The sequence below is a fragment of the Etheostoma spectabile genome, chromosome 3 (genome assembly GCF_008692095.1).
Source record: "Etheostoma spectabile isolate EspeVRDwgs_2016 chromosome 3, UIUC_Espe_1.0, whole genome shotgun sequence".
NCBI classification, from domain to species: domain Eukaryota; kingdom Metazoa; phylum Chordata; class Actinopteri; order Perciformes; family Percidae; genus Etheostoma; species Etheostoma spectabile.
The window spans coordinates 29,909,750-29,914,832 of record NC_045735.1 but is presented as its reverse complement, the minus strand read 5'-3'; the positions used below and the strand labels follow the sequence as shown (position 1 = coordinate 29,914,832).

At 39.8% G+C, this 5,083-nt stretch overlaps 1 pseudogene; it reads left to right on the top strand.

Moving 5' to 3' along the window:
- LOC116687038 (extracellular calcium-sensing receptor-like) overlaps window positions 1-3,289 on the top strand; it is an 11,543-nt pseudogene extending 8,254 nt beyond the window's left edge.
- Window positions 3,290-5,083: the final 1,794 nt, after the last annotated feature.

Below are 5,083 nucleotides of genomic sequence, written 5' to 3'. Positions count from 1 at the left end.
CACTGCCGGTGGGCCAGAAGTTCCAAATCAACAGGAACCTCACCTGGGTGGATAGTGGAACACAGGTAAAGAGCACAAAAGCAATAATTAAACTTATTCAAATTTGGCGATCTTGAAGGATTTGTGTTTTTGTCCATGTTTGTTAAGTCCATATATAAGTCCATAAAGAAATTCCAAAGTTACAGTATTTTAAAAGTCCCCTTTATATTTTCTTTAAAAAGAGACTGTCTAAACAATGTAACTTTGGAAGATATTCACTTGATTTGTCCAGTTCAGACTGCTAAAGTCTTACATAATGGGGCGGCTGTGGCTCAGTGGTAGAGCGGTTGCCTGCCAATCGGAAGGTTGGTGGTTAAATACCTGGCCCTGCAGTCCCACGTCAAAGTGTCCTTGGGCAAGACACTGAACCCCGAGTTGCCCCTGGTGCTGCGCATCGGAGTGTGAATGTGTGAGAGTGTTAATCTGATGAGCAGGTGGCACCTTGTACGGCAGCCTCGGCCACAGTGTATGAATGTGTGTGAATGGTGAATGTATCTTGTATGATGTAAAAGCAGTTTGAGTAGTCGTTAAGACTAGAAAAGCGCTATATAAATACAGCACATTTACATAAGCTTCAGTAGGATTTTGTCCCCCAGTAATTACATAGAAATGGCTTTAGGAGGGGCTACAGTTTGGTTACAATGACCAATGTACTTTTCAGTACACATATTGACATAGGGGTATTGTTTTAAGACAGACTTGGTACAAATATGGACCTATCCTTTAATCCTCAGAGTTTAAGAACACACCTGAATATGTATGAGTTTGTTTCTCTCTATGTTCCAGGTTCCTGTGTCAGTGTGCTCTGACAGCTGTCCTCCAGGAACTCGTAAAGTGCTGCAGAAAAGAAAACCCATCTGCTGTTATGATTGCATACCGTGTCCCGAGGGAGAGATTAGCAATGCTACAGGTATTTTTTTTCTTCTCCTAATCCATAGCTGATGTACTGTACAAAATCAGGGCAGTTGCGGTATAAATAAATAATATTACAAATTAAGATACACACACAAACACATTCCAACCCACCCCCCTCCTCATCTCTCTCTTCTTTTCTTGTTCTCTCTCTTTCTCTCTCTCGCTCTCTTTGTCTTGTTGTCTCTCTCTCTCTACCTCTCTCTCTCGCTCTCTCTTTCTCTCTATCTTCTCTCTCTCTCTCTCTTTCCTATGTACCTCTTACTCACTCATAGACACACACAGCAAAAAATTATTAAGAGTTAAAAAGAAGTTAATTATTGAGTATGAAACTCTTGTCGATTACAATTTACTTAATACTTGCAACCACATTGTGTGTTTTATTGTTGCAAAAACTGTTATATACGTTAGATAAATAGTTCGATTTATATTAAGCATGACTTAAGCTCCACTCGGTCTGGAGACTCAATGCTGAATGCTGGTCATGGGAATATGTTTTCTCATCAGCAAGACATATACATTCTAATGGCAACCCATATCACTGCATGCTTAAAATAAACATAACCGGTTAAAGACCTCCCGCCCATTCAAGACACTTGACCCGCTTCACGGGTTGAATCTGAACCACTTCCGGATTGAGCCCGCCGTCCAGAGTACGATACGATCAATAATGCTGTGTAAACCGAACGATACAGATAAGGCTGTACTCGCTCATCCCTCTTTGTTGATCTCTTAAATGCCTTTCATATAATGTGCATTTAAGTTTATCATAATGACATTTCTACCAATTTAGTTTAACATATTCAACTACAAATTCATGCTTTTTTTCACACTTTCTTTATTACGGTACTCATGTAAAGTATTATTGTCCTACCGGTCTTTTAGTTGGTGCGGCTGTATGTGTTTCGTAGCCAAGTGTAGTGAGTAGTAACGAACAGCTGCCAACAGATGGCAAATTTCAACATTGACCCCAAGAGAATCCGAGACTGGAAGAAACAGAAGGATGAACTGATGAGATTAGCTGACAGGAGCAGAGCACGGCTAGCTAACTGGAGGTGGGAGGAAACAAGTTAGCCTGGAGGTAGAAAACGATGCTAGCTATCTACCATCTATAACGTTAATTAGATACTGGTGTAACTACTGTATGCTCTTATCGTAATCTAGAAGCAATACTGTGGTACCTATATTTGAAATAAATACCTGGTACATTTACAGCGTTCAAACTGACACAGTGGTGGTGTTTGATTATTTCACACCCAAATTGCTCTGTTGCCCTTCTGGCTCTTGTTGTATATGGGGATATTTTTGCAAACTTTCTTAAAAAATGAATGCTCTCTGTCCACTGGAATGCTACGGCTTTTCATTTAAAACGGTTTATTTAAAACAATTATACTTATCAAGCAGATGGAATTAGAAATAATGGCCTTCCACTAATAGAAGCCTGCTTTAAGTAAAAACCGGGTACCTTCTCTGGTTCAGGTAAATAAAGGCCCCAGCTTTATTTGATGATTACGGTAGAATACATAATGCTAAAAGCACTTTTTGTTTTATTTTTTTTTTTTCCAGATTCCCAGTTTCCCTTGCCCCAGGAGTTCTGCCTATGAGAGGAGAGACACTTGTCTCCCCAAGCCTGTAGAGTTCTTTCCTACAACGAGTGCCTAGGAATCATCCGGGCATTCTCATTGGTGGCGCCTGTCTGGCCATTATAACAGCACTGTGTCTATCGTCACAGGTCATCCCATTGTCAGGGCCAACACTCTGAGCTGGCTCCTGCTCTCTTCTCCCTGACTTATGTTTCTTAGTTTCTACTTTCATTGGAGCACCCTCTGTGGTCTGCATCTGCGCCACACCAGCGTTTGGATCACCTTCGTCCTCTGTATGTATTGTGTTCTTGGAAAACAATAGTAGTGTTAATGGCCTTCAGAGCTACACTCCCAGTAGTAATTGTGATGAATGTTTGGTCCCACAGCAAAGAATGACTGTATGTCTTTCCCACGTTTTCTCAAGTTTTATATGTAACATTTGGTTGGGTCTTAGTCCCCTTTTCCAATGAAAAACCTAGCTAAATACGATAAGAAGAATCATTCTGGAGTGTGCATAGGCTCAGCTGTTGGGGTTCTGGGCTTGCTCGGTACATAGGCCACTGGCGGTCTTTTGCTTTTGTGTAGCTGTCCTAGCTCGAAATTTCCCCTGATAATTTTAATGAAGCCAACCTCATCACCTTCAGCATGCTGATATTCTGTCAGTCTGGATCCCTTTATCCCTGCATATCTCAGCTCTCCCTGGAAATTTACTGTGGCTGTGAGATATTGCCATTCTGGCCTCATTTTTGGACTAAACTGTGTATAGTTTTGCTCCAAAATGTTTCATCATATTGTTTAAGCCAGAGAAGAACACCAAGAAACATTTAATGAACAAAAATCCATCCTAAGACAGATAGTTAAGATGGCAATATACACAATAGAGCTTATGTCTAGTGCACCAAACACAGGCTTAGTGTGGTTGATTTTTAAAAAAAGGTTTCTTTTTACTTTCAATAATTTCACATTTTTTAATAGTCATTTTGTGAAGGTCCTAATATGGTATTTTGAAAATATTGTTTCCCTTGTGGCTCCAAATTTAAAATTAATTGAATAAAACAAGTACAAATTCACAAGATAAATATGTGTTTCTTTCTCTTTTATGAAATAATTTCTATTTAAATAAGGTTTTCATATACACATTATTTCCTATTGGATTAAAATAGTTAAAATTAAAAATGTATGAACAAATCTCAACTTGAATAGTCAAATGCAAAATATTTTGCTTTTGAAAATATAGCTACGAGGGGAGACTTTGGATAATCCCTGTTCATTTCAGAGGGCGTTCACATTGGCTATTCTGCAGATGCATTGTCTGAGTGCTGCAAGAAGAATTCTGGCATTGTTATTGTAGCATTCAATCTACTACCCCATCAATGCAGATTATACTGTACATGCAGTCAACCGAAGAGACTTAGACATGAGATAATCACAGGATGAGGTGGTCTTCTCTCTGATGTATAGTAAAGTGGTGTCTAGAGCTGACAACTTTTCCAAAAACCTTGGAGTAAGATTTGGGGGGGCCAACCCATATTTTGCCGCTTACAAAGCAATTTCTTTGGTTCTTTCAGCATCATTATCCTTCAGGGTTTTAAATTGGGATATGTTATATGTGGAGGGATGGGGCTCTCCCTAGGGGGGTCTGGGGGTATGGTCCCCCAGGAAATTTTTTTTGAAAAATAATCCATTAAATTCTGAAAAAAAAATGGAGAAATCAAGTCTTACATGATATGTGTAAAACTGTAGGGTTAAGAGCCTTTGCATTGTTGTAGTATCAACAGGTATTAGGGCATTTAGCATTTACATTAATATTAATCAGTCATCACTTGATTCCACATTGCATTACCTTCTTATGATATAAGAACTGACCCAGACAATGTGCCAAGCACAATAGTGGCCCAACATTGCAGTATCTGCCCCCCGCCAAACATCTGGACCAGTAACAGCTGGCCCGGCAACCCAATGGCATAGGTTTTGTTTCCAGATTTTGTGATGAGATATATAATTTTGAGTATTACACAGTGAATCTTTCTGCTATAACTATTTCTACCCATTTCTACATCAAGTTATGCTTGAAACAATTGAAAATATCAGAAATAAGGCCCTTGGATGTTTTGTTGGGGAAGTACATCTCTTTAAATGTGCACTTATTCATGTGAATCATACATTAGTTCATTTGAGCCCTGGACTTCATAGATCTCAGATTGTGTTTCCTCAGATGTCTGCTCCTGTTTACAACTGTGTGGCACTATTCACAAATATTAACGCCTCCCTCATGTTGTCCGGATTTGGAGAGTTGTAATATTTCTCTATCATGTTCTTATTCCCTGATCTGGTGGATCTCATCTCACAGACAACAGAGCCCTTTGGATGCTCTGGTCTGCTACAAAGTTTAGAGCGGCTGTACGCTGCTCTTCATCGGAGGACTACACAGATGCAACGCGTCACTGTCCACAGAGAGTCCACCAAAATAAACTGATGTTGCTACACTACCAGCCGCGCTGCTCACCTCTATCTTTATAGAGGACGGACGGGTCTGTGATACTCAGAGC